General features: G+C 44.7%; 1 protein-coding gene across 7 annotated transcripts in view; it reads right to left on the bottom strand.

The window, feature by feature from the left end:
- Window positions 1-27,205, bottom strand: part of LYN (LYN proto-oncogene, Src family tyrosine kinase) — a 111,868-nt gene that overhangs the window by 70,724 nt on the left and 13,939 nt on the right. Inside the window, exon 1 of one of the 7 annotated variants that reach the window (XM_030859728.3) lies at window positions 6,946-7,328. The exons of 4 other annotated variants lie outside the window; for them this stretch is intronic. The gene's annotated coding sequence lies outside the window, so the exon portion shown is untranslated. Of the gene's footprint in view, window positions 1-6,945; window positions 7,329-27,205 lie in introns of those variants that run through there. 2 more of the 7 variants (XM_030859733.3, XM_030859735.3) reach the window with 2 other exon arrangements.

Genomic DNA, 27,205 nt, shown 5'->3' with positions numbered 1-27,205 from the left:
TAGTCAATTGATCTTTCACAAAGCAGAAAGGCAATTCAACGGAGAAATGACAGCGTTTTCAACAAGTACTGGCTGGAAAAACTGGACATCCACATGCAAAAAGAAAAACTAATCTAGACCCAGATCTTACATCTTTTACAAAAGTTAACTCAAAATGCATAACAGAACTAAATGTACAAATGCAAAACTATAAAACTCCTAGAAGATAACATAGGAGAAAATCTAGATGACCTTGGGCTTGGCGATGACTTTTTAGATACAAAACCAAACGCATGAGCCATAGAAGAAAAAAATTGATAAATTGGACTTCATTAAAATTAAAAACTTCTGCTCTGCAAAAGACACTGTTAAGAAAATTAAAAGACAAGCCACAGACTGGGAGAAGATCTTTTCAAAACACAAAGGACTCGTGTCCAAAAATACACAAAGAATTCTTAAAACTCAAAAATACAAAAACAAACCACCCAATCAAAAAATGAGCATGAGATCTGAAAAGACACCTCGCCAAAGACAGAGAAATGGCAAATAAGCCTATGAAAGATGCTCCACATCATATGTCACGAGGGGGATGCAGATTAAAACAATGAGATACCACCACACACCTATGAGAGTGACAAAAATCCAAAACACTGACACCACCCAAGGCTGGGGAACAGGCAGAGCAAAAGGAACAAAAAATGGTGCAGCCACTTCAGAAAACAGCTTGGTAGTTTCTTACAAAACTAAATATACTCTTAACATATGACTCAGTAATTCTACTACTTGGTATTTACCCGAATGAACTGAAAACTTCGGTTCGCACCAAAACCTGCCCACAGGTGCTTATAGCAGCTTTATTCACAATTGCCCAAACTTGGAAGCTACCAAAACATCCTTTGGTGTGACTGGAGAAACAAACTGTGGTCCATCCAGACAATAGAATAGTATTTATCAATAAAAAGGAGTGAGCTATCAAGCCATAAAAAGACATGGAGAAAACTTAAATGCGTATTGCTAAATGAAAGAAGCCAATGTGAAAAGGCTACATGCTGCATGATTCCAACTCTATGACATTCTGGAAAAGGCAAAACTATGGAAACAGTTAAAAGTTCAGTGGTTTCCAGCAGTTGAGGGAGAGGGAGAGCTGAATGGGTGGAGCACAGGGGATTTTGGGGGGTACTGAACTATTCTATATGACACCGTAATAGTGGACACATGTCATCATACAGTTGCCAAAACCCACAGAATGTACAGCCCCAAGAGTGAACCCAATGAAAACAGTGGACTTTTGTTCAGCATAATGTATTAATACTGGCTCGTCAATTGTAACAAATGTATCACACTATGCAAGATGTTAATAATTAAGGGAAACCAAGGGGGTGGTGAGTACTACATGGAAAACCCTCTGTACTTTCCACTCAGTGTTTCTGGAAACCTAAAGCTGCCCTAAAAAATAAAGTCTATTAATTTTTAAGAAGTATATTGTGATAGAATAAGCGTCAAGCCACATACTTTTGAGTAAGTATTTCAGAAAAACGTGTCCTCAATTTTGGGAAGACTATTGCCTTAAAATATTTCTGCTGAGAAAAGTTGTACGCAGCTTCCAATGTGCCCCTTCCAGGCACCCAATATTCTCTACAATGATCAAGGGCAGGCTGTTACCTGCTCTGCCTTGATCATTGTGATGTAAAACACAATCGAATTTCATTCCATCTTCTTGACTGAATTCCCAAACTTCTACAATGTTAGCTTGGAAAAATAACTGGCAAGAGGTAGAAGTTCTATTAATGTTTAATAATGAAGTGGTATTCCTAACAATATGCCTGTAGCCATTTACGATAAATGCAAGATACGACTGATTTAGACATAAAAAACGGCAGGCAGAGACCATCTGATAATGTAGCCCTGAGTACACACACATATTTGCATAGTGAACAGGATTTTATCAGAAATTAGTAATCCTGCAGAAGCACCTCTGTCAACCAGTAGTTCAGTAAGTCGATTAAGTAAAAGTAGGATGGGTGGCAGATGCGTAAACTACATGGTACCATTCAAGGGACTATTGTAGGGCCACTGAAATTGAGGATAAGAAAGTGGTTGGATCTGGTGAGTAAAACTGGATCAGGGATGCTAGGAAGGAGGGGTAGGTGTCTGATGTTTCATGTTAGAGCTTTTTAGTTGTTTTGCTTTTTAAATTATGTGCAAGTATCCCCTGGAAAGTGATATGCACTCATTTTTTTTTAACATCTTTATTGGGGTATAATTGCTTTACAATGGTGTGTTAGTTTCTGCTTTATAACAAAGTGAATCAGTCATACATAAACATATGTTCCCATATGTCTTCCCTCTTGCGTCTCCCTCCCTCCCACCCTCCCTATGCACTCATTTTTAAGGATGGCTAAAAGAATTCTGTGACTAAGTTTTTAAAAAATGTTTATAATGTAATTTTTTAACAAAGCGAGGTTAAAATTTAACCTACATTGTGATCACATAAGTAGAAAAGAGTTTAGAAAGGAATATGGAAATCAAATTAAATCAAAATGGGGGGAGAATCAGTACAGTGTTATGATAGGTGATGGGTTTTTAAATTACAAATTAAAAACACTTGCTTATTACAATAAAAGAAACTAATTTCTAGAAATTAAAAAAAATAAATCAAAAGTAAAATAAAGACACTTTCACACTTCTATGGTCAGTTTTTATTTTTCTCCCTCTCCATTGCCAACAGTGTAGCTATGACAAGCTACGCTGTTTTACTTTCATAAAAATATAGTGGTTGAAAAGAAAAAAAGGGACTTCTCTGGGGGTCCAGTGGTTAGGACTCTGTGCTTCCATTGCAGGGGGCAAGCGTGCAGTCCCTGGTGAGGGAACTAAGATCCCACATGCCGCATGGTGTGGCCATACATTAATTAACGAATTAATTAATTAAAAATACAGTGGTTGAATTCAACATGAAACACAGAGAGCCACTTACTTACGCCAGCCATCTCCATGCAGTGGGGCCTCATAGACTCTGCATGAACTGGGAGGCCAGCGGCCCCAAAGGTGCAGTTTCTGTCCTGCTGCCCGGATGGCAGGGCCGCCTCACTTTCCTCCGATGCAGTGGGGGAGGCATCGCATCATCCCCACGGGGCTGGGCTGGAGTTCAGGGGCGTCCAGGGAGACAAAGGCCCAGAAGGCCCTTCCTTCCTGTGGCCTGGCTCCCACTCTCACGCCCCGAGCTGGTGGTAAAGTGTGATGGCTAAAAGCCCAGCCACGACTCTAACCTGGGAGACCAGAGGTCACGGGGGCCAAGGCTTCTTTAAACAGAAGAAGTAAGGAAGAGAGAGGACTGGAAACCATTCCCTGGACTAATAAGCTTGAGGACAAAGCCCTGACTTACCCAGAATAGTGTAAGAGCCCAGATGCCGGCAGAGAGGATCACTGCACGCTCACTCCAGCAGTTTAAAAGTGCAAAAGAAGAAACTGAGGCCAGGGCTGGGTCCACAGTTACTTTCTTAAAATAGGTGTGGCCCAGAAGTATCATAAGCTGGAGAAGAAAGAGAAGGCGGAGAACAGGCCTACACCGTGGTTCCCAAACGGTGTGCCGAGGCACCCCAGGGCGCCACGGCGAACCCCCCGCGTTCCTGGGGGATAGTTCACATTTTCAAGGGAATCACAAGGACCTCTGCTGGACACTGTGAGAACTACTAGCTCTACCTTAGATTGTGCTGCACCCCCTCACATCTGCCTGAAAGCGGATTCTCTGTGGTTGCTGTGATAAAAAGCAGCTATCCCAGCTAGTGGGAAGTAGCCGCATAGCACAGGGAGATCAGCTCGGTGCTTTGTGACCGCCTGGAGGGGTGGGATAGGGAGGGTGGGAGGGAGGGAGACGCAAGAGGGAAGAGATATGGGAACATATGTATATGCATAACTGATTCACTTTGTTATAAAGCAGAAACTAACACACCATTGTAAAGCAATTATACCCCAATAAAGATGTTAAAAAAAAAAAAAAGCAGCTATCCCATGAAGATAAACCTGGGTCAGAAAGTGAGGATGGTGGGATCCAACTAAGATGCCAAGAGTTGAGAGGGCGTGTGGCACAGGTACACACGCCCCGTCAGTCATGTCCATGTGGGAGAACAGACAACTGTTCTGTCTTTGCTTTCGGTGGGTGCGTATCATTTTTGCAAATGGTATTACGTTGTTACAACAAATGCAGGTGAAGTGGTTTGGATCCACCTCCCTAGTCACTGGAACTCTTTGGTGCCTCTTCTGCTCTAGGATTGCTGTGAGAAAGTTACTGCGAATGTAATTTTCATTGGCTGTGAACCAAGGGGCTTTGGGAACCTACGAGCCTGCACCTTTATAAAGGGTCTAGCACCAGGAGAGCACAGAGCAGGTGGGTGCTGTCAGCTGCAGCTGCCAGGCTGAAAGAGCAGAGGGTGCGGCCCCTGCAGGTGCGCTTGGGGGGAAGGGGGGCGTGGCGGTCTGCCTTTCACGTTGCCTACCCTGCTCTGAGGAGAAACCACTGATTCCCAGGAAGTGCTGACACTGGAGAGGATGCCCCTGGTCACTTTTAGAAAATTTTACACCACTTGGACAGCAAGATGGCTCTTCTGTTGAATTTCCATTATTCTTGGTGCAAATTTCACATTTTTCTCACCACCCTCATCACCCAGGCTCAAAAGCTCTGTCATCTCTGTGACATCCAGGTCCCATCTTATCCTCTGGAGTCAGGTCTCCATGAAGCCCTGTCATCTTCACAATGTAACCATGCTGGGTTTCTAGGCTTAGGGAAAGGCGTGGACCAGATAAACAGTGTCATTCTGACCGTTTTCCCCTACATTAGTCTTCTTTCTCTACTTTATGATATAATTGACTCAAAGGTCCACTTTAAGTATAACTGTCCTGGGTGGTGTGGTCACCTCCTAGCCGGTCTCTGTGGCGTCGGTCTTCTCCCCACTCTTTGCTCGTTTGTGAATTATCATGTCATCGTATCATTGAGATTCAAAATCCTTCAGGCTGCCTTCTACTATTTACCTGATTAAATGAATGAGTACATACATATACTCAGAGCCAAGCTTCAAAACGGATCTGTGCTCTCACTCACTGCCTCCCTGCCCACCTCTCTATATTTACATGACGTGAATGTAGATTACAAGATCTATTTTATCATCCGTCTGTCTCTCCTTGCGGGACTGCAAGCCCCATGAAAGCAGAGATTCTGACAGGTCTGTACCCTGTTGTATCGCCAGCCCAGAGAACAGGGCTTGGCGCTTGGAAATGCGCTATACATGTTCATCATCACATGGACGCCCCGTAGAATAAAGGCTCAAGAAGTGTTAGGCATTATTATCACTACTATACCACCGCCTCGAATTCTGCTACCAACACCTCTCCTACTGCCAACAGGATAAAATCTCAAATATTCAACTTGCCCCTCACAGCCCGGCTCCAGTCCACCTCGACACCGACTGTGTCCAGGACAGAAACTTGTATTTATTGACATGGCGGCACCACACTGCCTTCCCCGTATAGGCAAATCCAACTGACCCTCCAAAGCCGCATTCACACCAGGTCTTGTCTACATCCTTCTCTCCCAGACTACTTCTCTCCATCATCGATGCGGGACGTAGCCGCAAGCCCCGGGATGCCTCTGACGGTCCTGTTTCATGTGGTTCTGCAACGCTTGCATTGGCTCCTGTTAATGTGTAGGTGGCTCTCTCCTCCATGGAGACTGTAAACTCCTTGAGATACTATATCTGCTCTGCCTCTCACCCTGCTTCCACCGCCGAGACACACGCAGTCCCCCTACCTGGTCACCATGATGCAGCAACACACCTTTGTTGAATTAAAGTTGAGCTTGGAAACCCCATGGACTACAGTTTGCTGTCAGAAGCAGTTCTGTACACAGATCCCATTCTTTTTATTAGCCACAACCTCTCTGGTTTATAACAGATGATCAAAAAATGTTAGTGCCCCAAACTGTTTTAGTTTCAGACATATCTAGACCATGACAGCCACCAAGATGCCCCCATTCACTGAGAGTCTGCGACCATTTAAAGAATTTGGGCTGAAATCTCTACTTAATAATTTTGCCCAAAATGAAGGAGCCCAGGGCTTTAGGATGAGGAAATTTGGGTCCAATCTGGTTCCTGCATTTATTAAGAACCATATAAACATCAGCAAGTTACTTATTTAAACTTCATTCTACTTGGGACTTCCCTGGTGGTGCAGTGGTTACGAATCCACCTGCCAACGCGTGGTCACGGGTTCGAGCCCTGGTCTGGGAAGATCCCACATGCCACAGAGCAACTAAGTCCGTGGGCCACAACTACTGAAGCCCACGTGCCTAGAACCCATGCTCCGGAACAAGAGAAGCCACCGCAATGAGAAGCCCGCACACCGCAACGAAGACCCAATGCAGCCAAAAATAAATTAAAAAAAAAAACACGAAATCTAGCACCAATGGGACAATCTGTTTTTAAAAAAAGCCTTCATTCTTGTACTCATCTGTACAATGTAGATAACACTCCTCTTTCAAGGGTTACTGTAAGGATTAAACGCAGGAGCCTAAGTTAAATGCCCCGCCTCAAAAAAGGGAACAATCGGTTACTTCCCGTTTTCCCTCCCTGTCCCCCAAAACAGCGAGAACCAGATTATAGTGACACTATCGCACGTAAGTGAAGAAGGGCTCATGTGACTTTTGACACACAAAAAATTGCTAAATAAAAATTGCTAAGGAGGCTTTAGCTCTATACACGTAGCTGAGGAGTGTGGATTCCACTGACAACTAAAGCACTGCAGTTTCCACAGCACTGCAGCCGACCTCGAAGGAACCCCACCTCCAACTCCGTCCCGGCCCTCTGTTCCCGTTACTGAAATGGAAGTGGTCCAGATTTCAGACCTCTCCCCATCTCACACTGGGCTCCCCTCAATGAGTCCGCTCAGTTCTTTGACTGTCTTTACAGCCTCACTCACCTACTTGGCAGGCAAACGAGTTCCGTATCTGCAGATCTTTCTTTTTCAGTTGGCTTTGAGTCTTTTCTCGGATTTTGTCACCGACAGGGTAAAAACCTGAAGGATTCTATTTTGGGCTTCAAGGCGGTTAGGCTGAAGGACCAAGGGGAACAAAGGAGCCAAGAGCGGGAACGCAACTCAGTCCTGGGTCCTCCACTCCCCAGGTTTACACCAAAGGATAAAGCCACCTCTACCCAGCTTCGGTGCCCTCAGGGCCGAGGCCCAAGCCTGTCAGTGCAGCCTCCGTGTCCCGAGTTCCTCCAGCAAAGTGGCTGTTCTCCGCCCATCACCCCTCCGCCTCCGGGATGCCCTCCAGCCAGTCTCACGCTGAGCAGGAGAGTCAGGACGGGCACATTCGGCCTTTCAAGCAGCCCCAGGAGGAGGAAGTTTCTTGTTCCCACGGGCCTGGGTTTTTCTCTTTTGGGTGTGTTTTCTCTTTCTGAAACCAGGAAGCTTGATTTGCCTAATGGTCAAACCCAAAACGATTACAGATTCTTTCTGCAAGAACCCACAGTCCCGTGGTCCATCCCCCGCTGTTAAAAGCAGTCTGTTTCCAAACCACCCGGACACAGGGGGGGCTTTCTGTTCTCCCCAGTGAAGCCTGTTCTATGCCATTAGTTTGATGAAAAATACCATATTAACAGATCAGTCATGTTTCTGTTTGCCCCCTCTCACCAAAACACTAAAAGTGCAAACACTAAATTATATCTCAATTCCCTAAAGAGACAAAAATCACACTTTCTTTTCCCTCTGCCTCTCAGTGCACTCACTTGGAAACTGAGGCCACTGCCCCCTACCCCCAGGGCCACAGTAGGGTGAGCTGAGCTGGTCCCCAGGGCACCCACTCTGGGAGGGCTCTTGTCAGCTTCACTTATGTGCGGTTACCCACAACTGCCTGATTCTTCCCAAAGAATCCTTTCTGCATTTGTCACTCTTAATTCCTTTAAACATATTTTCAGTTGCGCTGGCGAGAGCAGTATGTCCTGTATTTGGTCCTCAATGCATTTATTAGGCCACGGTTCCTAACGTGAGCTAAGCATTAGGACACCATGGGGGCTTTTGGGGGAAAGGCCCCGGCTCTACCCCAGACCATTTAAACCAGGATCTCTGGGGGTCAGGCCTGGGCGGCAGCATTTTAAAGTCTCCACAGGTGAACAAGTAACTCTAAGACTTTTAGGTAGTGGTGAGGGCGATGCAGAAAAAGCAGGGTAGCAGAAGAGGGAGGGACGGATGGTGGGTGAGCAGGTCTGTGTGAGAACATGCTTAAGCTGAGGACCCCATGGAAGGAAACGGCCCCGCGGAGTCCCGCACGCGGATCAGAGACGGAATGGGCGGTGGGCTGGGCTGACCCAGCATCAGAGGCGGGAAGTCGGCGAAGCGCCGTGTCCCCCGAGCACCCTGGCTGCTTCCCACTGCAGACTTGCTTACTCAGCCCTTCCTTCAACTTGGGGCAACTTTTGTGCAACCCCTCAGCTTCCTTCCAGTATTTCCCCCTTTCTGCTTACTGTAGCCAGAGGAGGTTTCCATGGAAACCCAAAGAATCTCTACGAATGCCACAGGTTATTTAGTTTAAATTCATCTTACGTATGGAGTCGTAGTTGACAAACATGGAACTTCACATCAGGAAATCTGGGGGAATGTGTTACAGCCTAGACCACCGAGTATCCCAAGTGTATTCCTCTACCTTGTCCGGACCTCCGTCTCCTCCTCTCTTGTATATCACGTGGGTCAAACTAAACACCCATCCCTTCCAGCTCAAATTCTGTGCATCTGGGGTCATTGTCACTTGTTGAATCTAACGTAGGAGAGACATAGGAGGCACAAATACCTGCAAGACACGGGCCTCTCCCCAAGGAGCCGAGGGGATTAGCCCTGGGGTACGCGGAGGCTAATTTCCCAGGGTGCACATACTCGGGGAACTCTTTTCTTCCCTTCTTTCTTCAGTTCATGTCACCAGCTCATTCGTACCATCTCCCCCTCCCACACTCCCTCAACTTCACAAGTCTGATAAAATATTATTAGTGTGGGGCTTCCCTGGTGGCGCAGTGGTTGAGAGTCCGCCTGCCGATGCAGGGGACACGGGTTCGTGCCCCGGTCCGGGAAGATCCCACATGCCGGGGAGCGGCTGGGCCCGTGAGCCATGGCCGCTGAGCCTGCGCGTCCGGAGCCTGTGCTCCGCAACGGGAGAGGCCACAACAGTGAGAGGCCCGCGCACCGCGATGAAGAGTGGCCCCCGCTCGCCACAACTAGAGAAAGCCCTCGCACAGAAAGGAAGACCCAACACAGCAAAAATAAATAAATAAATAAATAAACTCCTACCCCCATCATCTTCTTTAAAAAAAAAAAAATTATTAGTGTATGCACTGTGTAGAAACATTTAAAGAGCAGTTTCAAAGCATGACTCTCCCCGACCTCAGTCATCACCCCAAATTACCAAAACCTGGTCTTTTATTTTTCTGTCTGTACACACACACACACACTGTTACCATCCCCACATCTCTAGTTTAGAGCCAGACAGAGGTCAGTGTGTGCTCGTTTCTCAGGGGTGGGGCATCGTGACACTCAGCACACGATGAGGGATTTACGTCTTCCTTCACATCTGGTGCTCAGGAATCCCATCAAAGGCAGGACACCCATTTGGAACCATTGTTCCAGTGTAAGTGTCTACACTGCCGCCCTCTGATGTAAACGCACGGCTCCATTGCTCTATGATCTGCACTCTGCCCACACCTTCCTGAGTGATGTCATGTTTGGAAATCAGGCATAAATCTTTCAAAGTCACCCAAAGTAATCTGATAATGTCCAGAAGAAGCAGAAAGTTTCTCCTGAGAAGCACGATTTTTAAATGAGAAAAGAGCATACCTCATCCGTTCTAATTTACTGGTTTTAAATAGCTAACGTCTATTTAACTTTTACTGTGTACCTGGTACTGTGTCAAGCACTTTACGTGGACTGTTTCATTCAGTACTTAGGACAATCCTTCATGTACTACTATCATCTCCATTTAACAGATGAGAAAGTTGAGGCTTAGGCAGGTAAAGTAACTTTTCCAAGGTGACAGAGGCAGTAAACAATGGAGCCAGAGTTGACCTGCTCGCTTCGGGTAAGCACCATTTGCCCAAGAAATCCCGAGAGTCCACCTTTGAGCACACGCGGTGGAAGCAGGGACCACCGCGCCCCACTGCCCACCCAGAATGGCTGTCCTCCGGGAGTGCGTGAGACCAGCTGTCAGATACTGGCAGGTAGAGGGATCCTTAGTGGGCGGGGTGAGGCTGGCAGAGGACAGGAGCAGGAAAGAGCGATTACAGAATACACCTGTTCAGGGCAGAAATGGGCGGATACAAACATCTACTCAAGAAATGTTACAAGTCCCCTCCTGATGCTTTACAGAAGAAGACAGAGTCAACATTTCTGAGCTGGAGAGGACTGAAGGAGTCATCTAGGCCAGCAGCCTCAGCATCTCCTGGCAACGGCTTAGAATGGCCAACTCCCAGCTGGACCTCGGGCATCACTGTCTCGTCTATAAAACAAGGAGGCTGGACTAGTGAATCAGTGGTTCTGGAACTTCAGCAGGTGTAAGAATTGCTGGAGGGTTTTCTCGACCTCAGGTTGCTGGTTCCACCCACAGAGGGACTGATTATGCAGATCTGGGGTGGGGGGGGGGAATTGGCATTTCTAACCAGAGGCTTGAGGATGTCTGGAACGGCAGAACGAAATCGTAAAAGATCAGGCAAAGAACGGTAAGAGTTGCAGTGGAAAGCAGGCAGCGTCCAGTTCTAGAATTCAGAGCTCGGACAGCCGCAGTGCACTGTGATGGACACACACTTCCACAAGGAAGAACAGATAACAGACTAGGCTTTAAGTCAAGGTACAGCCTCAGTCAACCCATGTTTAATATACGAGTTATAAAATGGATCTTCTCATCTAATTAACAAACCCATCTCTACTCCCTGTCTATTTGGACGCCATTCAATTATCGCAATTCAAAGCAGGAGAAACCTCAGGCACACAGAGGGCCGAGAGCCCCTCCGAGTCCAGCGGCCCTGGATCCCCCGACACGAATCCACTGCCATTGTTCACCTTCTCTGCATCTGTTTGAAACAGCTCCTCTGTTACAAACAAAACGCACAAGGTCAGGGGGTGAAACAAACAAAACAGCAACCGCCTTGACCTTTCTTCCTTCGCCAAGTAGGTGCATCTTCTGGAGTTTGTCCTGAGATGGTGTTTTCTCCTGTCTGGGAGGCGAGAGGGAGGCTGGCGGGAAAGAGGTACAAACAGCACAACCACCACGGAGGCTGTTGTCTGGATTCCCAGTAAAATCTGGAGCGGAGGCCCCAGGGCCCCAGGGCTTGGGCTGGTGGCTGGACGCCTGCAGACGGTCTCGGCAGGGCCCAGTCAAGGCTGCTGGTCGGCCTGACCCGTGCACGTGGTCCCTCCCTCTCTGAGCCCCAAAGGGGCCTGACACTCTCACACGTGGAAACAGGGGCACTCGCGCTTTTTCTTCTCCACTGTCACTTGAAGGGAACATCAGCTCCCTAAGGAATGGGCTCATCCCAGCAGGTTTCATGTTAAGACATAAAACACTTACAGGGAGCAGAGGGCTGGCCTCCTGAGGACACACTCAGTGTTCCCCGAGCCCCTGAGAATTAGGGCCTGGACCCCCCGACTTACCTCAGAACCCTACACTACCAACAGAGCTGAACTGAAAACTCTCCAGGGGCTTCCCTGGCGGTCCAGTGGTTAGGACTCCACGCTTCCACTGCAGGGGACACGGGTTCGATCCCTGGTCGGGGAACTAAGCTCCCGCATGCTGTGTGGTACAGCCGAAAATAAAGAAAAAAAATAAAATAAAAAACCTCTCCAACCTGGCTTTCCTTCCTCTTGCTTTCCCTTTACCATTCTCCCGCCACCCCCTGACACACACACACACTCACACTCAAGTACACACACACTCGCACTCACACACACACCATCCGCCATGCTGCACGCTGCTATTTCCAGTTACCTTTCCAAAAACAACGACAGCTCTCCCCCGTTTCCTCATTCCTCACAGGACAGAGCTTGGCAAGAATCGCCTTTCACGACAACCTACATCCTGGGCTTCATAAGCCGCTTGCATCACCCCGACACACCCTGTGGACCAGCCCCATGGAAACCCAACCCTGAGGCCTCCGTCCTCCTCTGAACCATCGCACCTGCTTCTTCCTGGAATAACACCCACCCTCCCCCGCTCCGCCCGCCCCATAAGCAGCCTCCTTCTTCTTGTTTCACATGAAGCATTTCAAATCCCACGTCCTGTGTGTAAAGCTGTCCTGAGCTGCCAGGCAGAACTGCCCATCCCTCCAGCCTCATCTCTTATCCAAGTAGCACCCTCAGTGCGCAGGACGCTGCCAAGCCCATCAGCAAACACTCAACAAACTTTGATGAACTATTTATAACTCATACAATCATTTACGTCCAATTATTTCCCCTTCAGCCTCTCAAAAGGCTCTTTCACTCACACCTTCAAGATAGTTGCAATTCAACAATTATTATTTTTTTTATAATTAATTAATTTATTTTTGGCTGTGTTGGGTCTTCGTTGCTGCACGCAGGCCTTCTCCAGTTGCAGCGAGTGGGGGCTACTCTTCGTTGCAGAGCACGGGCTCTAGGCACGCGGGCTCAGTAGTTGTGGCTCACGGGCTCTAGAGCACAGGCTCAGTAGTTGTGGCGCACGGGCTTAGTTGCTCTGCAGCATGTGGGGTCTTCCCGGACCAGGGCTTGAACCCGTGTCCCCTGCACTGGCAGGAGGATTCTTAACCACTGTGCCACCAGGGAAGTCCCAACGATTATGTTTTAATTCTTTCACTAAAGCCAGTGTTTTCCAGATTTGCTAGTTCACAAGAATGACTGAGATTATTGTTAAAAATACAGAGTCTTGGGCCCTGCTCTAGGCAGACCCCTGAATCCGAATCCACATGGACAGTGTGGGCATTTGTAGCAAACAGTACAGGTAATTCTTATGCTGATTTTGACTAAGGGCACATTTTGCCCCCGACTAAAATGTGAGCCGCTTTGGAAAGAGAGGAACATAGTAAACTCTATTGACTATTCATACCTTAATGTGAATTTCTGGTAAAATGCTTTATTAAAAGATTTAAATAGAAGGGATGGAGAAAAAGAAAAAGTCATGGGACAGGCCCGGTTTTGATTTTTGCAAAACATTCTCTGGCTATGAGGCCACTTTACAGCCAAACCCTCTGGAATCAAAATACTTATCTGGTCAAGCGGCTTCTTCCTATATAAGAATAAAGTCAAGGTGAATGAACTTTTTACAGGGGCTGCTTTAAAAGAAATTAGAATACTTGTAGCCCGTTTTTTTAAAGATGTATCTTTTTTAATCAGGAAATGTAATATCACAGCTCGTGTACTCTTGTTTTCCCCTCATAATGATAGAATTTCATATTTAGGCTAAAATTTCAGAAGATACTTAAGTGCAGCCATGCACTTAATTGTAATGTTGGATCTTATCATTGTAATGTTGGGTCTCATTGTAATGTTGGGTTTTATAAAAGTGGCGACTAAGACACTTTTGTGTCCGGTTTACCTCGGCTGTCCTTGGTCGCCCACATAACCACTTCATTGCAAAACCTGTCTTGTTTCATTATGCCTATCGACGGATCCTTAAAGACACATTGCAAAAGAGGCACACAGAAATCTGTTACATAATGAAATAGAAATATTCTTTAGTCCAATTCCTAGGAAGTACATTTCTTTCTTCCACTGTTTCTCTTAGCAGCAGCTTAGCTGGGGTCTAAATATTCATCTAGAAAATAGCTTGTCCCAGTCACACTGTGTCCGGAATTGCCTATATCTCTCTTCCATTGGAGCAGAGAACAGGGGAGGGGGAGGGGAGACGGCCGGAGGGGTGGGCCTGGACGGGGCACCAAGAAACGTCCACGTCTTCCTGTTTACACGCCCTTAAATAAGGCTTGTCGGCCTCACAACGCACATGCTTCCCTCCCTCATCTTCTCCAGCCCAGTGAAGGGCCCCCCAGGTGCTGAGGTTGGAAACCCAGAAGTCACCCGAGGTTCCTCTTTGTCTCTCTCCCCAGATCCAGCTCATCAGTGAAGTCTCCCCATGGCCATTCACCACCCGTCCCCAGTCTCCCCACCTTCTGCTCCGCCACCATGGCCTCTCACTGCCAGAGGAAATGCAGGACATCCAGTTACACTGGCATTTCATGGAAATGGCTAATCATTTTTTAATATAAGTATGTCCCCAATATTGCATGAGATATACTAAAACTTCATTCATTGCATACCTGAAATTTAAGTTTAATCTGGCACTCTGTATTTTTATTTGCTAAATCTGGTGACCCTGTCTGCCCCCGCATTCCCTACAGGGCCAGATCTTTATCTGTTGATTAAAGTCCTTCCACAGTTTTGTTCAGAAATAAGATTTAAATTCTTTATCGAGGGCTTCAGGGCCTTTGGCTGGAGAAGGCAGGAGAGGTTGGAGACGCCCTCTGTCTGCCTGTTTACCCTCTCTCACCCTTATGCTTTGGCCATCAGAAACCTCGTTCTTCTCTGCAGACACCCAAGCTCATCCCCACCTCAGGTCCTTTGCACTTGCTGTCTCCTCAGCCTAGAGCCCTCCCCCGCTGGGTGTCTCCCACTCTCTTCATCACAGCCCAGAAACCCCACGCTCCCCTGGCAACCTAGCCAAAGCAGCACCCCCGACCCCCGTGCGCCCTCCATCGCAGTACTTAAACTTTCCGCAAAGCCCTTTATCTAACCTGGAAGCAGTTACTGGTGTCTGGTCTCTTTGTCCTGACTGGCAATGCCTGCACCTCAAGAGCAGAGCCTGTCTCTTGTTCCCTGTCTCCAGAGCACCTGACCTGAACCTGGCATTGAATCGTCCCTCTAAGACCTATTGCTGATGAATGAATGAATGAGTTTCCCGCCTGTGAAATGAGAGTTCCTTACATTCTAAGCGGTCTTCACTTTGGCATGTTCAACTTTCATAATAATAGGCTGACATCCCTAAACAACCTTTCCTGCCCCAGACTCAGACTTTTCTCCATCAAAAATCGAATGCACAGTTGCATGGTGTTGCTGCTTTGCCCCTCCAAGTTCAGTCACCAGAAGCCCTGTCTCAGTCAGTACCCAGTGCAGTGCGTTACTTGAGTGTTTCATTGTATTTTAAACCGGTAACTAAAAAAAAATTTAGCGGAAAGTCAGAAGACCGAGGTGTTGATATGAATGCTATAAAAAGCAACAAGATGAAAATTACAAGGTAGGTTGAAAGCAAGGACTCTTCAGCCTTAAGCAAAACCCTCTTTTTGGTGCAAGCTCATCGCCTTATTGTGAAGAACATGCACGCAACTTGAGACCATGGGTGAAATGCTGAACGTATATTGATAACTGAGTCTAAACAGGAATATGTAACTTCGAAACGGTACAAATTGTTCAGCTGTCCGGGAATGGAAGCCCTTATCACATACGACTCTATTTCTGGCTTTCGGGCTCAGGAGAGGGCGAAGGAGCTGCTGCGGACCGTCTGCGGCACAGCTGAAAAGCAAGGCAGCGGGTCCTCATGCTGCGGCGTACGACGACCCCTCCTGTTACTTTGTAATCCTCTTGATTCCTGGCAATTGCTCGAGTCTCTGAAGAGGAAAAACCTGAAGTTTTCGTTTGGACTCTTCCGGGCTGCTGGAGGAGTAGAATGTTGGCAGTGGTCATCCAGGCCCTCTGGCTTGTTTAGATCGGCAATTTGAAGGCGGGCCAGGAAACCACAGGACGCAGGAGGCAGGGAAGTGCCTAAGGCCCCGTGTTGGGTGGGAGAACCCGTGAGCTGACTCCAGCAAGAAGAAAGAAGGCACGCAAACACACACGCTAACTAGAAGCAATCGTTCCAGGAAGTCGTGCAAAATGCTCCCCACTTCAAGATTCTAAATGTTCACAGGGTTTCTTTAACCATCTAACAGAGTTGTGAAAGATACAGGCACCTATTTTCTTTGAGAAAAGCTTGGAAATGGACCAGGCCGAGTCCTCACATGGGGACCACTTGGCGTTCAGCACACGTGCACGAAAGCCTTCCTCCCATGGATGCTGGGGGAGGGCAATGAGTAAGACCGTCTCCATCCTCGGGAGCTCGGGGCCAGTGGGAGAAGCAGGCAAATCGACACTGACTCTGATGGGGCAGGTGCCCAGCCGAGGTGTGTGCCGTGCGCCTCGGGGCCGCAGAGGGAAGCAGACGGTCCTGCGTGCCCAGACTGGCTTCCCGTATACATGAGGCCAACGCCTCAGTTCCAGCTGAACTGACCTCACCATATGACAGTGTTTTTAGTTTGCTTTTCTTTCTGAGGCAAAATGCATACAGAATGTTCTGGAGATGAATGGTGATGATGGTTGCAGAACAGTGTGAATGTTCTTAATGCCACAGAACACTTAACAATGGCTAAGAGGGAATTCCCTGGTGGTCCAGTGGTTAGGACTCTGCGCTTTCACTGCCGAGGGCTCGGGTTCGATCCCTGGTCAGGGAACTGAGATCTTAACACGCCGCACGCAGCGGCCAAAAAAATAAAAATTAAAACATTTTAAAAAATTAAAAAGATAAATATGGTTAAGATGGTAAATGTTGTGTTAGGTCTATTTCATCACAATAAAAACAAACAAGAAAAATAAAGTTTAATTATTACCCTCCCCAAAATGTGTACACAGTGAAATGCACAGATCTTGAGTACTGTACGAGATGGGTTTTGGTAGATGTCTCCACCCACATTCCCACCTTCCAAGACAAGACACAAAGCAGCCCTATCACCTCAGTCCCCTTGTGTCCCTTTCCAAGTCACGCACTCCCCATGATCGCTGTTTTCGACCCTCACAGAAAGGAAGTCAGACATATTTCTCTCTGTCTGACTTATTTCACTTAATATAGGGTTTTGGAGATTCAACCAGTTGCTGTGTGGAGAAATATCTTCTTCTGGTTCAAGTAGTCCCATTTTAGGAATACATCACCCAGATTTATTGAACCACTCTTCTGATAATGAATATTTGAGAATTTCTAGGGTTTTTGTTTTTATACGTATATTATGAAAAGAGCTGCTGTATACATCACTGTACACATCTTTTTGTGGACATCTGCTTTCATTTCTCTTGCATAAATACCTAGAAGTGCAAAGGCCTGGCTGTGAGGCATCGGCATGTTGAATTTTATAAGAAATCGCCGAGGGGCTTCTTGCAGTGGCTGGACCATTTCCACTGCAGTCTCCCCACAATCTCGCCAGCACGCTGGGATCGTCAGCATTTTTTTTTTTAACGCACCGTGATGGCTCGCGGAACCAGCAATGGATGATGCCAAGAGAAGGGTAACGGCCCTCGGACAGGGCTACTGGTTTCCCGGAGGGCTGCTCCTTCCATCCAGGCCGGAGGGCTACCACCCCCGGCTCAGCCGGAGTTTTAATGGGGTTCATTTATTTTCTTTCCTTTTCTTTTTTTAACAAACCACTTTCGCATACTCTTTCACAACCAATCCTGATAAGAATTCTAACAGATGGCGAAAGAGCAGCTCGAAGACGGGATAATTGACCCGGGGTTCACAGGGAAGACCTCGCCATCCCAGCCCTCTGCCTGAACAGGTGCCCCATCTCTGAGACTTTGGTCGATCTGGAGGTAAAAAGAAAAAGACTGAACAACTGAACGAGTTATGACGGCACCATGCTACTTCCCGGTTCCTACCACGTACTACCTTCTCACTCGTGGGTGGCTTTGATGGACCCTCAGCTCTGCAGAGGTCACGAGCGACCCTTGAAACCTCCTCTGTGTCCCGGGGAGAGGTAAGTGGTCCCCCAGCACAAGGGAGATGCTCCGGGCCTGAGTATGAGGTCCCCCACCGGAGCAGGAGGGGCTCTGTGTACCGACACAGCTCACAACACAGCCAAGACATGCTGTTTTGGAGGCTGAGGCTCTCCCAACAGGTAGGGCGTCCCGCCCAGATGCTTCTCAAGTGTGGGAGGAGACTGGGGTTAGCAGGCCCTCTAACCCCAGGAGATTCGCCACCCTCCTAACTGGTACCCAGTGTGGTCGCCTCTCCTCAAGGGACGGGGAGCTATTCTGGGCACATACCGGCTCTTGGGACATCTGACGTTCTGAGATGACCATCCAAATTCACCGATCTGAACATTATCCCCAACAGCCCACAAACTCCACAACGGCTGGATCTGGTCAAACGGTTCAACCTTGGTACACAAGCGGGGTGTCAGGAGAGCTCTAAAAAGCAGTGATGCCTGGGTCCCCCACCGTCCCCATTTCATTGGTTGGGGTGCAGCTTGGGCCTGGGGAGGATTCAATGCTCCCCCATTGACTCTAGTGAGCAGCCAGGGCTGAGGACCACTAGAAAAGCCCTGCTCTGAAAAAGAATTCACAATCCAACAGTGTTGGGATCCTTTTATCAAATACTGAACTCCTCGCCAGAACTGGAATCATAGCAATGGACGTGTCATAGACGGTTTAACTTCAGATGCCCTGTTGGCTAGTGTGACACAAGCTATCCCGTATGTAATTACAATTCCATGCCCTTATGCCAGAGTGGCGTTGGAATTTATCCACTGCCAACCGAACCCCATACCCAACTCAAACCAGAAAAAAATGCTCTGGAGGGGGAAGAAAAGGCTCTGACTGACGAATGGAACCCACTACTGAAAATTTGCTAGTGCAGTAAAGTTGACCTTCCTATCATAACTAGGCTTCTGTGAACAGTATTTTTGTTCTATAAACCTGATGGCCCCAAATAGAAAGTTATTTAGTCCTGGATTTGGTTACACTCTAGTCATAAAGAAAATGGTAGTATTTACAAAGTATTAGCTTTGGGGTACATTTTATGAAAAATGTAATTCACTTATACTTATCTCAGGTTTATCTATTACAAAACTATCACTATTTATTCCTTTATTTCAAGAGTCATTCTACCTTATTGTTTATAATCAGCACTCAGAGAAGAAATGTTTATGACTGATAAAGCAATACGACTTCAAGTTCCCAACCCCAAGATCTACAGAAAGGATAAAACACTATAAATTCTACATAAACAAACAATAGTCAGGTTAATCATCACTTACAAGTGTGAAAGTCTCAAAAAACCCAATGAATTCAGATGAGACTATCAACACAGAAATAGAAAGAACAGAGAGTAAAGAACAGCTTCCTAGGAAATAATTTATCCCCTGATCTTAAAGATAAAACTTAGAACAGCAGAAAACTTTTAACCAGTTTATTTCATGAAACACCGACGATCAAAAACACATGTACAGTTGACCCTTGCACAACGTGGAGTTAACGCTGTTGACTCACTCACAGTGGAAAATCCACGGTAACTTTACAGTCAGACCCCATGTCCGTGTTTCTGCATCCTCGGATTCAAGCAAGGCAGATGGCACGGTACTGCAGTAGCTACTGCTGAAGGTAGTCCAGGTACAAGTGGAGCCATGCAGTTCAAACCCATGTTGTTCGAGGCTCAACTGTAATTCAATTCATTATTCTTCTCTTGTTGAGGTTTAGTACGTCTTGTTCAACTTCACCCCACAAGTCTGGCACACAAGAGCCTTAGTAATTTTCCCTGTTCCCCACGAGCTCAGGTTGTTCTCTTGAAGATATTAAAGAAACAGTCAAAGAGGGGCTCCATCTAACATCTGCTCTTCTGCTCGTACAAACGTGATGAGACATGTTTTAAAATGATGACACACCATCACTCACTCATTTGGCTTTTCTCACTCCAGATTCATTCCTGTGTCTGTCTAGGAATGAGTCCATTACGAGCCTGGGGTAGTTTATTACCTAAATCATGGTCCTAATGCCCTTTTTGGCTTAGGTTCTTCTCATCTGTTTATCTTTGGTTGAGCCAGGAAGTGCAATTAGACAAAGACTTGGCACGAGCTACTCAGCTAGGGGTTCTCTCCTGATGCATCCAGCCCAGCCTCTGAAAGATCTCAAGTTCGTGGCTGGTCCTGGATGGAGCAGTGGTTCTACGGCCTGAAGGTTCTTACAAGACTAGCAACGGGTCCAAACTGTCAAGCAACGGGGTTTATTTCCGTGTATGACCCATGTTCCTTCTGGATCGGCATGGAAAATATGGATACAAGACTCTGCCGGCTCCACCCTCATCCCCACAGAAAGCAACAATGACACACCACGTCTGCCAACGCCCAGCCTTCAGGTACCATATTGGGGACTTCTGGGAAATCCCCAGAAGTGTCTCCAGCCAGGCCACAAGATGGCCCAAAAGAGGATCCTGTGGAGGCCCAAGAATGAGCACAGGACTGACGGAGAGAGTAAACAGCAACGTTTATGCTAAAGTCAACGTCAAAACACTTCTGCTTATACCAACTTCATCAAGACCAGAGAAAACTGGGGTTTCACTTAGAGAGTCACCTGACACCCCAGGAATGAAAGGACATAGAGGGATCCTAATACATTTTCCCTTCTAAAGAAAAAGTTAAAGTCTTATCCACTTTTCACTTCTTTTCAGAGAGCTATCATTCAGAAATGGAAATAGTCATTCAGGAGCCATGCAGGAGACATCGGGCAAGGGGTACCGAAGTGCCGAGTGAAAACACTGGCTGGATAGTTGACGTGCTTCCCAGGGAATAAACCGGTTTAGCCCCGGCTTAACCATCGATGATCTTAAACTCATTGCTGCAAATGCCACAAAGAACAGAGGAAGGGAGTGGGCCGAGGACAGCTGTATGACTCACCTGATCCGTACATCCTTTGCCTATTATCCGACCCTTTGCCATTAGCGATCTATTAAGTACAATCTTAATAACCTTTCAAATACAGCTTTGAAGCTGTTTTTTAGAGTTATGAGAATGTAAGAGAACGCTTAATAGGAAGAAAAACACAAGCTGGATAAGTATTGAGCAAAAGAAAAATGTGGGGTAACTTCTGGAGAAAAGGCTAATCCAATCATGATTCAAACTTAGCTATAAAACAAATGATTTGCTTTGCTTTGACAGCAGAGGAAAATCATTCTTTCCCAACAAATGGCGACCAGGATAATAGGGAGAAATTGAGTTGCCGGCTGAAGCTAATGCACATAAATCCAACTGGCTTCATCCTGATCATGCTTTAAACTCTTAATGTTTAGATTTTCAGTGCGATTTCAAAGATTTTTTTTCTTTTGTCTTTGCAAGCGGTGATGATAGTAAGAATGACACCAAGTTGTCAGAACTGGGGTGGAGTCTTTCTAGCTTTGGCTCTGCTACTGGTTTTGAGTGTCAGGCCTTTTTTCTCCCGCAAGTCAGAGAGGTTGCACCTTGGATTCATGTAGTAGTAGAGTTGGGCTTGAAAGCCAGACTTCCTGAGTTCAAGTTTGAGCTCCACCCCCCAGAGACATGATATTGGGCAAGTTCATTAACCTTTATTTACCTGAAAAAAAGGGGATAGTAACTGTATCGATTTCATAAGGTTGTTGTGAGGATTAAGCGAATAAAAACTTAGCAAGTGTTTAGAATAATGAGTGACGCACAGCCTGTGCCCAGTAAACGTCTCTGCCCCATAGTTATTATTAGTCTCCCAGGAGGAATCACATTCCTGTGTTTACATTTAAGTTCATGTATAAAGTCAACGTGATAAACTATCAAGGATATTACCGCTCTTAGATAGCCTCATCCACCAGAGGGAAGAGAGCAGAAGCAAAAAGAACTACAATCCTGCAGCCTGTGGAACAAAAACCACAATCACAGAAAGACAGAGAAGATGAAAAGGCAGAGGGCTATGTACCAGATGAAGGAACTAGATAAAACCCCAGAAAAACAACCAAATGAAGTGGAGACAGGCAACCTTCTGGAAAAAGAATTCAGAATAATGATAGTGAAGATGATCCAGGACCTCGGAAAAAGAATGGAGGCAAAGATCGAGAAGGTGCAAGAAATGTTTAACGAAGACCTAGAAGAATTAAAGAACAAACACCTAGAAGAATTAAAGAACAAACAAACAGAGATGAACAACACAGTAACTGAAATGAAAAATACACTGGAAGGAATCAATAGCAGAATAACTGAGGCAGAAGAATGGATAAGTGATCTGGAAGACAGAACGGTGGAATTCACTGCTGTGGAACAGAATAAATAAGAAAGAGTGGAAAGAAATGAAGACAGCCGAAGAGACCTCTGGCACAACATTAAACACAACAACATTTACTTATAGGGGTCCCAGAAGGAGAAGAGAGAGAGAAAGGACCAGAGAAAATATTTAAAGAGAATATAGTTGAAAACTTCCCTAACATGGGAAAGGAAATAGCCACCCAAGTCCAGGAAGCACAGAGAGTCCCAATCAGGATAAACCCAAGGACAAAAATGCCGAGACACATAGTAATCAAATTGACAAAAATTAAAGACAAAGAAAAATTATTGAAAGCAACAAGGAAAAAATAACAAATAATATACAAGGGAACTCCCATAAGGTTAACAGCTGATTTCTCAGCAGAAACTCCACAAGCCAGAAGGGAGTGGCATGATATATTCAAAGTGATGAAAGGGAATAACCTATAACCAAGATTACTCTACCCGGCAAGGATCTCATTCAGATTCGATGGAGAAATCAAAAGCTTTACAGACAAGCAAAAGCTCAGAGAATTCAGCACCACAAAACCAGCTCTACAACAAATGCTAAAGGAACTTCTCTAAGTGGGAAACACAAGAGAAGAAAAGGACATACAAAAACAAACCCATTAACAATTAAGAAAATGGCAATAGGAACATACATATTGATAATTACCTTAAACATGAATGGATTAAATGCTCCAACCAAAAGACACAGGCTCACTGAATGGATACAAAAGCAAGACCCATATATATGCTATCTACAGAGGCCCACTTCAGACCTAGGGACACATACAGACTGAAAGTGAAGGGATGGAAAAAGATATTCCATGCAAACGGAAATCAAAAGAAAGCTGGAGTAGCAATACTCATATCAGATAAAATAGACTTTAAAATAAAGAATGTTACAAGAGACAAGGAAGGACACTACATAATGATCAAGGGATCAATCCAAGAAGAAGATATAACAATTATAAATATATATGCACCCAACATAGGAGCACCTCAATACATAAAACAACTGCTAACAGCTATAAAAGAGGAAATCGACACTAACACAATAATAGTGGGGGATTTGAACACCTCACTTACACCAATGGGCAGATCATCCAAACAGAAAATTAATAAGGAAACACAAGCTTTAAATGATACTACAGACCAGATAGATTTAATTGATATTTATAGGACATGCCATCCAAAAACAGCAGATTACACTTCCTTCTCAAGTGCACATGGAACATTCTCCAGGATAGATCACATCTTGGGTCACAAATCAAGGCTCAGTAAACTTAAGAAAATTGAAATCATATCAAGCATCTTTTCTGACCACAATGCTGTGAGATTAGAAATCAATTACAGGGACAAAAACGTAAAAAACACAAACACATGGAGGCTAAACAATACATTACTAAATAACCAAGAGATCAAAGAGGAAATCAAGAAATACCTAGAGACAAATGACAACGAAAACACGGTGATCGAAAACATATGGGATGAAGCAAAAGCAGTTCTAAGAGGGAAGTTTACAGCAATACAAGCCTACCTCAAGAAACAAGAAAAATCCCAAATAAACAATCTAACCTTACACCTAAAGGAACTAGAGAAAGAAGAAGAAACAAAACCCAAAGGTAGTAGAAGGAAAGAAATCCTAAAGATCAGAGCAGAAATATATGAAATAGAAACAAAGAAAACAATAGCAAAGATCAATAAAACTAAAAGCTGGTACTTTGAGAAGATAAACAAAGTTGATAAACCATTAGCCAGACTCATCAAGAAAAAGAAGGAGAGGACTCAAATCAATAAAATTAGAAATGAAAAAGGAGAAGTTACAACAGACACCACAGAAATACAAAGCATCCTAAGAGACTACTACAAGCAGCTCTATGCCAATAAAATGGACAACCTGGAAGAAATCGCCAAATTCTTAGAAAGGTATAACCTTCCAAGACTGAACCAGGAAGAAACAGAAAATATGAACAGACGAATCACAAGTAATGAAATTGAAACTGTGATTAAAAATCTTCCAACAAACAAAAGTCCAGGACCAGATGGCTTCACAGGTGAATTCTATTAAACATTTAGAAAAGAGCTAACACCCATCCTTCTCAAACTCTTCCAAAAAATTGCAGAGGAAGGAACACTCCCAAACTCATTCTATGAGGCCACCATCACCCTGATGCCAAAACCAGAAAAAGATACTACAAGAAAAGAAAATTACAGACCAATATCACTGATGAATATAGATGCAAAAATCCTCCACAAAATACTAGCAAACAGAATCCAACAACACATTAAAAGGATCATATACCATGATCAATTGGGATTTATCCCAGGGATGCAAGGATTCTTCGATATATGCAAATCAATCAATGTGATAAACCATATTAACAACTTGAAAAATAAAAACCAAATGATCATCTCAATAGATGCAGAAAAGGCTTTTGACAAAATTCTACACCCATTTATGATAAAAACTCTCCAGAAAGTGGGCATAGAGGGAACCTACCTCACCATAATAAAGGTTGTATACAACAAACCCACAGCAAACATCATTCTCAAAAGTGAAAAACTGAAAGCATTTCCTCTAACATCAGGAACAAGACAAGGATGTCCACTCTCGCCACTATTATTCAACATAGTTTTGGAAGTCCTAGCCATGGCAACCAGAGAAGAAAAAGAAATAAAAGGAATACAAACTGGAAAAGAAGAAGTAAAACTGTCACTGTTTGCAGATGACATGATCCTATACGTGAAGAATCCTAAAGATGCCACCAGAAAATTACTAGAGCTAATCAATGAATTTGGTAAAGTTGCAGGATACAAAATTAATGCTCAGAAATCTCTTGCATTCTGATGAAAAATCTGAAAGAGAAATTAAGGAAACACTCCCATTTACCACTGCAACAAAAAGAATAAAATACCTAGGAATAAACCTACCTAGGGAGACAAAAGACCTGTATGCAGAAAACTGCAAGACACTGAAGAAAGAAATTAAAGATGATATAAACAGATGGAGAGATATACCATGTTCTTGGATTGGAATAATCAATATTGTGAAAATGATTATACTACCCAAAGCAATCTACAGATTCAATGCAATCCCTATCAAACTACCACTGGCATATTTTACAGAACTACAACAAAAAAATCTTAAAATTTGTATGGAGACACAAAAGACCCCAAAAAGCCAAAGCAGTCTTGAGGGAAAAAAAACGGAGCTGGAGGAATCAGACTCCCTGACTTCATTCTATACTACAAAGCTACAGTAATCAAGACAATACGGTACTGGCACAAAAACAGAAACATAGATCAATGGAACAGGATAGAAAGCCCAGAGGTAAACCCACACACCTATGGTCAACTAATCTATGACAAAGGAGGCAAGGATATACAATGGAGAAAAGACAGTCTCTTCAATAAGTGGTGCTGGGAAAACTGGACAGCTACATGTAAAAGAATGAAATTAGAACATTCCCTAACACCATACACAAAAATAAACTCAAATGGATTTGAGACCTAAATGTAAGATGGGACACTATAAAACTCTCAGAGGAAAACATAGGAAGAACACTCTTTGATATAAATCACAGCAAGATCTTTTTTGATCCACCTCCTGGAGTAATGGAAATAAAAACAAAAATAAACAAATAGGACCTAATGAAACTTAAAAGCTTTTGCAAAGCAAAGGAAACTACAAACAGGACGAAAAGACAACCCTCAGAGTGGGAGAAAATATTTGCAGATGAATCAACGGACAAAGGATTAATCTCCAAAATATATAAACAGCTCATGCAGCTCAATATTAAAAAAACAAACAACCCCATCAAAAAATGGGGAGAAGACCTAAATAGACATTTCTCCAAAGAAGACATACAGATGGCCAAGAAGCACATGAGAAGCTGCTCAACATCACTAATTATTAGAGAATTGCAAATCAAAACTACAATGAGGTATCACTTCACACCAGTTAGAATGGGCATCATCAGAAAATCTACAAACAACAAACGCTGGAGAGGCTGTGGAGAAAAGGGAACCCTCTTGCACTGTTGGTGGGAATGGAAATTGATATAGACACTATGGAGAACAGCATGGACGTTCCTTAAAAAACTACAAATAGAACTACCATACAACCCAGCAATGCCACTACTGGGCATATACCCTGAGAAAACCATAATTCACAAAGACACATGCACCCCAATGTTCACTGCAGCATTATTTACAATAGCCAGGTCATGGAAGCAACCTAATTGCCCATTGACAGACGAATGGATAAAGGAGATGTGGTACATATATACAATGGAATATTACTCAGCCATAAAAAGGAAAGAAATTGGTTCATTTGTAGAGACGTGGATGGACTGTCACACAGAGTGAAGTAAGTCAGAAAGAGAAAAACAAACATCGTATATTAACGCAAATATGTGGAACCTAGAAAAATGGTACAGATGAACTGGCTTGCAGGGCAGAAATAGAGACACAGATGTAGAGAACAAACATATGGACGCCAAGGGGGGAAAGCGGCTGGGGGTGGTGGTGTGAGGAATTGGGAGATTGGGATTGACGTGTATACACTGATGTGTATAAAGTAGATGACTAATAAGAACCTGCTGTATAAAAAAATAAATAAAATAAAATTCAAAATAAAATGGAAATTACCTTCCACATGCTATAATCATTATTTTTTTAAAAAATAACCTTTCAAGGTTAAATAAAACACATCAACCCGGGAGTCAAGCTGGCTTGCATCGCATTTACTTAATAGCTAAAAGAGCAAAGTATTATCTCTAAGCCTTGGTTTCCTTATCAATACCAAGAATATCAATAACACACCTTGTAAGGAATTGGTCACCTAACAGAGGACACACACTCAATAAATGAATGCTATTTTTATTATGTTTTCTGTAAAAGGTAATTATTGCCTGGTACGAAGGTCAAGCAAGTAATAACTGTGCAGGCGTCATTATAAGATCCTTCCGGGAATTCCCTGGTGGTCCAGTGGTTAGGACTCGGAGTTTTCACTGCCATGGCCCAGGTTCAATCCCTGGTTGGGGAACTAAGATCCTACAAGCCACGCAGCCAAAAAAAAAAAAAAAAAAAAAAAATAGGAAAGAAAGGTAGGAAGGGAGGAAGGGAGGAAGGAA

The sequence above is a fragment of the Globicephala melas genome, chromosome 17 (assembly GCF_963455315.2).
Source record: "Globicephala melas chromosome 17, mGloMel1.2, whole genome shotgun sequence".
Taxonomy (NCBI): Eukaryota; Metazoa; Chordata; class Mammalia; order Artiodactyla; family Delphinidae; genus Globicephala; species Globicephala melas.
The sequence above is the reverse complement of the archived record's forward strand: the minus strand, read 5'-3'. Positions and strand labels throughout refer to the sequence as shown.